Source organism: Rhea pennata, unplaced genomic scaffold (assembly GCF_028389875.1).
Source record: "Rhea pennata isolate bPtePen1 unplaced genomic scaffold, bPtePen1.pri scaffold_33, whole genome shotgun sequence".
Taxonomy (NCBI): domain Eukaryota; kingdom Metazoa; phylum Chordata; class Aves; order Rheiformes; family Rheidae; genus Rhea; species Rhea pennata.
In genome coordinates, this window is record NW_026907680.1 from 229904 (window position 1) to 240011 (window position 10108).

Genomic DNA, 10108 nt, shown 5'->3' on the forward strand with positions numbered 1-10108 from the left:
CAGAAAGGCTCAGTGCTTCCATGGCCACCAGAAAGAGCAGTGTGTTCATGGAGAGTGCAGGAGTTACAGATATATTGTAAAACTAGTGCACAAGTGGCATTTCTGAAAGCAAAGCCCCAGGGAAAGTCCGACAAGGCTAAGCAGAACCCATGGGAAGGGCCCTTCTACAGCCAGTGCCCAGAGCACAATGCTTTGGCAGAAAGCAAGCTGGCAAAAGAAGGACCTCCATCAGGAGCACCTACCTCTGTTGACTTCTGATGGCCATGTACAGGCCACGCAGCTGCTGCTCGAGCTTCTGGCATTTGCGTCCTCCTGCCCAGTAATTCCTTCTTCGCAGAATGTGAGTGAATTCCTGGAAGCATGCTGCAAATACACACCGCGGGGATGTGTGCCACAGGACACTCAGGACTGCACAACATGCCCAAAAGAAAACTCGAGGAGCCCACAGTTGAGACTTTTTCTCCAGGCACCAAGGAGAGCAGCAGCGTCAGCTCCAAGGACAGGCTCCAGGACACACCATTACCCACTGTCCTGAGCACTCTAGTAGCCACTGCTGTGTAGCCCCCAAGGACAAGCTTTCTTGGAAGCTTCAGAAATGGAACCGGGAATAACTGCTCCGTCCCTTGCAGTCCTTCTCTCTTCAGGCACTTACGTCCCTCCTTCCCATCCTCTTCAAAGAGCCCAAACAACCTGTCCTTGCCTCTAAGGGCTGCCTGAGCCAAGGGCACATCCTCTCGAGCCTGCTGCTTGCCACCCCTGACTGCTGCCTGGAAATGACCTTCCTTCCTCCTTGCTGCTGGCAGTCAAAGGAAGGGCATTGCCCAAGGGGAAACACCACAGCTTTGGGGAGATATTCACCCAAGGCACTCCTCCCCTCCAGCAGCATTCCTTGCAGCCCTCTCTTCCACCTCACTCCTCTCTACTAGGCTGCTCACCACAGCTCTACATGCCTGGAGACATTGTTGGCAAAGGATTCTGTGGCAGCAGGCACAAAGGCTCTCTCTCACCTGAAACAGGGCCCTCCTGCCTCTTCCAGGCCCTGCATGTATGTGCACACACATAGACTCCCCTTTGCATTCACATCCACCAACTCTGCACAAGTGTGTGTCATGCTTCAGTGACACACAGAGATGCCAGCCAGTGGGGTGTAGTCACACTCTGTTGGTGCCAGCCACCAGAGGGGACTTCAAAGGAAGAAAAGGGCTCCTAGCTCCCAAAATTCATCCACAACTCTGCAAACAGCCTCTGCTCCTTGGCCTTGCTGCCAGCAGGGCTCCGATTTCACTTTGACATACAAAGCTCGATCCTGTCCTGGCCACAAAAGACATCCTCCGCCTTTCCTCCTGCCTAACTGCATACTCACAGGTCTGAGCAAACAACGCACACCCTGCGGCAAAGCTCACACCAACACCTCCCTCTTCACAAGGCTTGACAAGAGCATGCAGACTTTTCCTCAGCCTCCAAAATTGCCCTGAGACACCCAGCACTGCTCTCCGCAAATGAGCAGCATCCACATTTATTTCACCTACGCGCTAGGAGAAAAGGCCCTCCTCTTCCAAAAGGACCACTTACATTGACTTTCCCAAAGGTCTGGAAGCTGAAAGCAGAAGCAGCAGCGGAAAGAAGCCAAGAGCAGGCTCTGACAGGCACTTGCTCCGGGCTGCCCAGCCAGCAAGAGAGGCCTAGTCCTCATGGCAGAGTTTAAAAGGCATTCAGGCGGCACGGCTCCCTTCTGCCGGGCAGGGCGGCAGGGCTGTGTGAGCAGGGTGTGCGTGCAGCCAGGTGTGCCCAGGGCTGTGCCTGAGAGCAGTGTCCTGGGAGGTCAGGGTGCCCAGGGCCATGCCTCTGCCACCTGCGATGGTCAGCACTCAGCCCGCCTGGGCAACTGCCTGCAGGGCTGCGGGGAGAAGCCGCGGGGGGAAGGAGCAGCCCACAAAAGGGCAGGATCACAGTGCCCCAGAGTGGGGGCTGCGTGGGGCAAGGCTGCTCAGAGCTGCTGCTCAGCCCCAGGAGCTTGCCCGGAGGAAAGTCAAGGCAGGGACGACTCCACAGGGAAAGAGGTTTCCCCAGTGTTGGCTTTCTGTTCCACGCTGTTGTTTTGGGGGGAAGGGAAAAGGAGGTGCCAAGGCTGGAGAAGAGCTGGAGACTGGGGAGGCTGCTGAGGGGTCAGCAGGTCTGTGGGGAAGCTCAGAAAGTGCTTTTGCCCCTGCTCTGCCCATGCACAGCAGCAGCAGCAGCAGCTCTGCTGGCCCCAGGAGCCTTTGTGGAGCTGCTCCTTGGCACCTGCCAAGAGGTGCGTGCCCCGAAGCAGCGCCGTGCTGCTGGGAGGGATCTCTGGGGCACAGACAAGTGCCCCAGAAGTGGGCTGGGGTCTGTTGGCTAAGGCAGGCAATGGACGCAGGAGAGGGCATTTGGTGCTGACAGGAAAAGCTGCAGGCGGTGGAGCCATGGTGCGAGAAGGGGAGGAAGGTAGAGCAGAAGTGCGGTGGGAGGGAGAGTTAGGGAATTTAGCTCTCTTCCCCTCCAGTGCAGACGTTTTCTTCCCAGAAAACCCCACATGGCCTCTGCCAGCCCGCAGAGCCTCTGCCCCACAGGCCCCAGGGCAGGCACTACCTTCTCTGCAGATAGACCTCTGGCTGAGGAGAGGGTCTGACTCCAACGAGATGTTACTCCAGCCTAGGCCTCTCTTGCAAAGGCTGGAGCAGCAGCAAGTACACGGAGGTTCTGCTTGCAGACTGCAGCTCACTAAGTGCTTGAGGCCAGTGTTGCGAGAGCTGCTGGTGCTTCAGCACAGTCTTTCTAGCACAGGCTGGAACAGCAGCAAGTAAATGCAGAACCGCAAAGAATGCAGTGATTGCCCCAACAGGGTCTTCTTCCAGCAGCCTGGGGCCTGGGAGCTTCCTCAGCCAGACGCAGGAGCCACAAAGCCTTTGCCCGCTTGGTCCTTCCAGAAGCACACCCCCACCTTGGGCTGAAAGCACACCGTCAACCTGTGGCAGGGTCACATGCGCCTCCTTGCTTGGCTTCTCTCTTCCTCTTCAAAGCACTTCTGCTGGGCTTCTTCTCACCTCTGCAGGGCAAGGAGATGTGGCTTTCAGCGACCTCTCTCTTGCCTCTCCTTCCTGACCAAGAGCTGTTAGCTCACAGCCTGCCCCGGTCTATGCAAAGTTCAGATGTGGTCATTTTCTCCCCAACAGGCCTCACTCCTCCTGCAGCAAATACCCTCTGGCACTTTATTGCCCAGCCATTCCCTGTGCTTTGGTCCTTCTGTAGCTCTTATTTGGGGAGCCTTTCAAGAAGAAAACAAGAACTCCCCGGCCTTGTCCCCTGCCACACTGAGATAACTGTGGCTCCTACGGGCTCCATTTGCACAACCACCCAGGAAGAGTCTGCATAGGTATTGTCAGAGAAGGAAAGCTCCTCAGATCCACTGGAGATGTGGGCCTTCCACTTGTGTATGCAGTGTGCTTCCCAGGCTCCGACAAAGGAAAGGCAGACTTTATGCACCCTGAGAGCTTTTGGAGAGACAACACAGCAGGGCCAGCAAGCAGACGGGCTCTGCTGGACCTCCTACTTAAAAAGAAGGGAAGGCTGCATGCGGATATCAAGACTGGCAGCAACCTTGGCTGCAGTGGCCGTGAGAGTGTGGAGCTGAGGATCCTGAGAGGATGGAAGAGCACAAAATGTGGGATGCCAACACTAGACTGCAGCAGAGCAGACTTTGGCCTCTACAGGCAGCTGTCTAGGAGAACCCCATGCCAGAGGCTCCCAGAAGTAAGAGGGAAATCAAAGAAAGCTTCTTTGGAGTCCCGGAGTTCCTCCTCCAGGCTGTGTCCAATTCTGGGCTCCACAACACAAGAGAGACGTGGAGCTACCAGGTGGAGTCCTGCCCCAGAAGGGCTACTAAGATCAGGAAGGGAGTGGAGCATCTCTCCCACAGGGAACGGTGGAGAGAGCTGGCCCTGTTCAGCCTGGGGCAGAGAAGGCTGAGGGGGGGAATCTCAGCAATGTGTATAAGTATCTGCAGGGTGGGTGTCGAGAGGATGGGGCCAGACTCTGTTCAGTGGAGCCCAGCGATAGGATGAGAGGCAACAGGCCAGAGTGAAACCCAGGAAGGTCCATCTGAAGACAAAGGAATAAGCCTTTTCCCTGGGAGGAGTGACAGAGCACTGGAACAGGTTGCCCAGAGAGGCTGTGGAGTCTCCATGCCCGGAGACAGTCAGAAGCCGTCTGGACAGGGTCCTAGGCAAGCTGCCCTAGGTGACCCTGCGTGAGCAGGGCAGGTGCACTAGAGGCTCTCCAGGTCCCTTCCAACCTCAAAGAGCTCTGTGATTCTGTGGTTCTGAGAGCTGAGGCCAGGTCCTGCACAGGGCCGTGCAGGGAGAGCTCCTGTCATGCCAGGGCTGGCTGAGTCTTGCCATGGCCCTGGCATCACTGCAGCTTCTGCTCACATGCTGCGTGGGATGGAAAGCAGAGAGAGCCTTTGTGGAGGCTCTGTGCAGGTGTTTGGGCTGCTTGATGGCCTGGTCAGGTTGCTGTGTCCACCTGTAGATGAGGTTGAGGTGAGACTTCAGCCCAGGCTTAGCCCAGGTGGAGCAGGGCTGCAGCCTGGGTCATTGCAGGCTGCTCAGGTGCTGTCCTGCCACTGGGGCCAGGCGTGGACCCTTGTCTCTGGCACGCAGCCCTCCCCGGCGAGGCCCATGCACAGCACCCACAAGCGGGCAGTGCCAGGCCAGCGTGCACCTGACACCTTCATGTTCACCATCAACCCAGCTGTCCCTGCCCTGCCTCGGAGCAGGGATCTCGCCCCAGGCACCGGGGCTGCAGCTCGGCCGCCTTCCCCTCAGCACGGTCACACGGCAGCTCCTGGCCTGGCAGCAGCGCCGGCAGCAGCCGCTCTCCCAGCCCCCGGGGCTCCGCACGCTCCAGCTGGGGAAAGACGTGGCTGCGTTTGCAGAGCTCGCGGGGCTTTAGTCTCCTGGGGCTCCAGCCAGAGATGTCTGTTCCCGAGGTGCTGGAGCAGGTCAGGCTGCTTCCTGCAGCAGGAAGCCCAGCTGCAGCTGGCTCCAGCGCTGCGCCTGGCACAGCTGCATCCCAGCCCGGGGCAGGAGCTGCCAGCAGCGGCGGTCTCAGCCACAGGGGCCTCAGCTCTCCCTGCCTACCCGTAGGGCATAGACAGCAGGAAAGCATAGCACAGGCACGTTCTGTGAATATGATAGTGCTTGATGTTTGCCACAGCTCTTATCCATTGCTAAGCACGAGCAGTACTGACCGGGCCAGAAGGTGGGCTTTCTTGAAGAAAAGCCGAGCAGTCTTTAAGCACTGCCAGCCCCCTTGGACATCTTCAGATACTGCAGGCTCTTGTAGATGGAAATTCATCATTCAAAGGTCATTTCTCCAGAGACTAATTCAACCTCTTTCACAACAATTGCTCCTCTGCAGTCCCTGCTTTGGGACAGGACTATTTCAAAGCAGCGAGCTCATCAGAGCAGTGCTTTTTGCTCCAGGATCTTTTGTTTGCCCAGCACTGAGCTGTTCTTCTACAGCTTTTGCCAGTTGCTGGAATGTCCACAAACCTATTGCCTAACGCTGGCATTTTTGAATGTCATCCCATGCAGTGTCATTTATTGGCCTCTGAGAATTTATCAGATCATGTGGGATGGAGGAAGACAGTGAGGGTCTTCGTGGTTGGTTTAAATACTCCTGTAGATGAGCTTTCCTGGAAGCAAGGCTGTTTCGACAGGGCAAGTTATGTGTGTGTGTTCTAAGCTGACCAACGGCGTAAGAAGATGTTGTCTCTGGGTTTAAACAAAATGTGTGGTGCATATCCAGTGGAATTTCCTTCACTCAAGAGCCCATTGAGTGATAATCAAACACAAAAAATCAAATGTCTTCCTCTGTATGGGCCCCTTTCATTTTGAGTTCCTCTGAGGGCTTTACATCTCTCTACATTTTTGCACCATCCACTCCCAAGTACTATTTATTTCCACAAACGTTTTGGGCTGTGTGTGCTGTAAAACTAACATTGGATCTTTTTCCCCTCTCCCAGGTGCAGGTGAAGTTGGAAGTGCATGTGTTGGCCTCCACGCATCTACTGAAGGATCTGCAGCAAATGCAGATGTACCCCAGGACTCCACTTTCCAGGGCAATACAGAGGAATCGTGATATTCTGAGCAGAAAGGATGTGGCTTGCACAAAAGACTATGCAAAGCTGGTGAAAAATATTTGCTTTACACAGCACGGTAATGGTTTCCCACTAAGTGGTCTGGCTGTGAGAAATCCTTGCTGCAGGCTGAACCTAAACTCCAAGGGGTTTCAAAAGTTGCCAGGCACACTGCACTTCCCTCTAACAAGCCTGCAGGGATATGGAGCTTGTCTGGCACCGTAAAGTCCATGTCCCTTCTCGTGCGAGTAACCAACTGGCTAACCTTTCTTCTGCAGCTTGATGGAGCTGCCTAAGTATTTTGTATGGAAGCACATGTGTGGTCTTGCTCAAGTCAGGTGCTGCCTTTTAGCCACAGCAGTCCCTCTGCTCCCTTCCATTCTCGTCCTGCTACAGACATGTAGCGTTTTCAACGTTCTCTTAGCACTGAGCACATTGCTCTTGGATCTGTTCTGTGTCCCCTACTTCAGTCCTCATGCACTGGAAAACCCTGTAGTGAAGCCGAAAGCTTTCCGAGGGCTCAGCCGGCAGCGCTGGGCACTACAGATTGCTGCTGCTTCCGTGCGCCTCTGGAGGTGGCTGTAAAAGCACGGTCGAGTGAGAGGAGTGCCAAGACAACTACAGTGTGGTTTTGTTATACGAGTTTCACTATGCCACGTTGGTTTGGAGATACCTTAATGTTGCAGCTCTAGAGGCTTTCAGGCACTAGACTAACCACGCTGCCACTCCGGGGACACTTCCTCTGAGAAGTCCAGGGATGTTAAGATACAGGTGTGTCTGTCCCCGCCTCCTCATTCCTCAATCCTTTCTAAAAGCTGGCCTGACAGATGAGCCAAGCTTTCGGTTACTGTGACTTGCTGGTCACGCCAGAGCTGTAGCCCTGCTGAAGGGCAGAGTAAAGGGTGTCTGAGTAACACGAGTTTCTCAGCGAGTTCTCTGCCGTCATCGAACACCTGCATTTGTCATCCCACAGCTGCACGCGTGCCCCTTGGAGGGCAGTGATCCCAGGCTGCTGGGACAGGGGAAGTTCCTTCCAAGGGCTGCTGAGGAAGAGCGGTTGTACTGCGGGGAAGAAAGAGCTCAGAAATTCTCTTCTACCTAGGATTTCTCAGTCCCTGAGAGGCAGGAGCCGTCACCTGGCTTCAGCGGTGCTTGGGAGGTTACTTGCGCCTCATCAGCTCCTAGGCCAGCAGCAGGCACGTGGATTTCCTCCTGGTTCTGATGCCACTTCTCCCGAAGAACCACCAGCACCAGGCCCAGTGCCCCTTTGGGAGCTTGTGAGGTCACTTCTGGTAGGCCAGGAGCAGGCCCACTGCTGCTGCTCCACTTCAGGAGGTCACTTCTGCCTCAGGACCTGACAGGTCAGTGGCAGGCCCAGGATGGCAGTGCTGACTGCGAGGCCACTACTCCCTCAGGCCCGGAGAGACCAGTGGCAGGCACAAGGCTTTGATGCTGAGTGTGAGGGCACTTGTGCCTTGCACCCGGGAGCCTCGCAGCAGGAAAATGGTGTCAGTGCTGACAGGGAGGTGATTCCAGCCACACCCACCTGGAAGCTAGGAGGAGGAACCTTGCTGCTGCTTCTGCTAGTGAGCTCACTTGGGCCTCAAGACCTGAGAGGCCACCAGTGGCCACAAGGCTGCTGTTAGTGCCTGGGAAGGAGCAACCACCCTGCAGCAGGGGTGTTGGCAAGCTCAGTGCCGGAGGGGAGAGCAGCAGGTGTTGTGCAGCTGCCTCCAGGAGGGCTCCACGCTGTCTCCCATTGCTTCTTCATCAATGTCCTGATGAAGCAGGGACTTGGTGTGTAACCAGGGAGGGGTGCTGATACCTGGCTGTGCTGGAGAGGAGCTTTTCAGAGAAGGACCTGGGGGTTGTGGTGGGCACCAAGCTGACCATGAACCAGCAATGTGCTCTGGTGGCAAAGAGCAGCCATGGTATCCTGGGCTGCATCAGGAAGAGCATTGCCAGCAGGTGGAGGCAGGTGATCCTTCCCCTCTGCTCAGCACTGGTGAGGCCGCACCTGGAGAGCTTGGTCCACCAGCACAAGAGAAACATGGACCTACTGGAGTGAGTCCAACCACAAAGAAGACTAAGGGCCTGGAGCATCTCCTGTATGAGGAGAGACAGAGATAGCTGGGCCTGTTCAGTGTGTAAGGGGAGAAGGCTCAGGGCAATTTGAATGTACAGAAGTACCTGATGGGGACATGGCATAAAGAAGACAGAGACAGATTCTTCTGTGACAGCCAGTGGCAGGATGGGAGGCAACAGGCACATGTAGAAATACAAGAAATTCCATTGAAATATAAGAAAAGACTTTCTACTGCAAGAGCGATGGAAGACTGGACCAAGTTGCTCAGCAGGACTGTGAGTCTCCATCCTTGCTGTTGCTCAAAACCCAACTGGACACAGTCTCAGTCAGCATGCTCCAGGTATACCTCCAGGTATAAAAGAAAAGAGGGTGGAGGCAGATGTTCTCCAGGGGTGCTTTCCAACTTCAGCAATGCGTTGATTCAGTGATTTGGTGATGCTGCCATTTGTGAAGTCACTTGTGAGCTGCCTAGAGGAACTTTGCTTCTCCATGGAAGAACTCCTCTGTATCACAGAGCAGTCAGTGCCTCTGCAAATTACTTCTCAAGGGCTTCAACGAGGCGTGGGGGCTTTTTCTTCAGGGCCTTGTACAGGCGATCCTTGCACCAGGGAGTCCAGCTCAGCAACAGCCTGAACAGCTCACGCATCATGGTGTGGGATGTTTTCTCCGCCAGAATTCTTTGGTATTGCTCAAAGTCCAGAATGTCCCCGAGCAGGAGGTCCAGGACACCTTTCACTTCAACAACACGTTCAATCAGCTCCACTCGGTGCCTATCGACAAAGTGTTCCCCTGGGGAGGCCAGAAGCAAAGGGTTAGTCATCTGTGGACACACTGGTGCTCCTTCAGCTGCTTCACAGGTCATGGAGCAGCAGCCACTTCACAGCGGGGTTTGCCTGAGCTAGCACGACCCAAGGAGGAAATGAACGGCACCACGGAGCACCCAGTCCTCTCTGTTGTTAGTGGGTGATGGCACCGTCTAGCCGAAAGCCGAAAGCATTCTAGTGTGAATGTCTAATTCAAACTGGGGCTGTGCCGGGGCCAATGCTGTGTTTTAGAGTGGGTGTTTGAGCCCCTGCCCCTGGTTTTGAGGCGTTTTTCCCCCAAAAGTCTCACCTGTCACTGCAACATTTGAGCAGATTTGGGGATTTGTTCTCTGCCCCTAAAGCCTGTGGGACAGCAAAACAGAAAAGAAATGAGAGGGGAAGCAATGGGAGGGAGCTCCAATCTTGCACAGTCGACGGGGCGCTGCAGAAGGGAGGGACAGAGCAGACACCTTTCCAAAGGAGGCTCCTTCCCTTAGGGGACCAGGACTCCCAGGCCACCTCCCAGCCTTGCTGGTGACCCTCTCTCACGGCTGCTCCCATCCCCATCGAGCCAGTGCCATCAAATGACAGCACAGCTAACTGCAGCCCTATCAGAGACCACCACCGCGCGGTGTGAACTGGCCATGGGAAATGCTGGAGCTACGGATGATGTTCCATGAGCACCTCTGACAGGGAGGAGACATCCCATCACCTGGTTCAACCCATATGTCTTGCTGGGAACTCACTGCATTGGAGTTTTAAGCTAATTTCAGACAGTGTCCTGGCAAAAACAGTCAATCGAGCTCATCACCCTTGGTTTGTTCTGCAGCAACCACACACATGCCAACATGGCTGCCCCAATAACACGCCAATGACACACACACGCCAACGACACGGCTGCCCCTTTCACAGGCAAAGACATGGACACGGCAGCCCCACGCACACGGCAGCCCCACGCACACCCATGTGCAGGGCAATTGGGACCAGTGGGACAACATCCCCCCTGCCCCCCTTATACCCCGGGGGCCCAGGTGTCCAGGCACCCCTCAGCCCCCC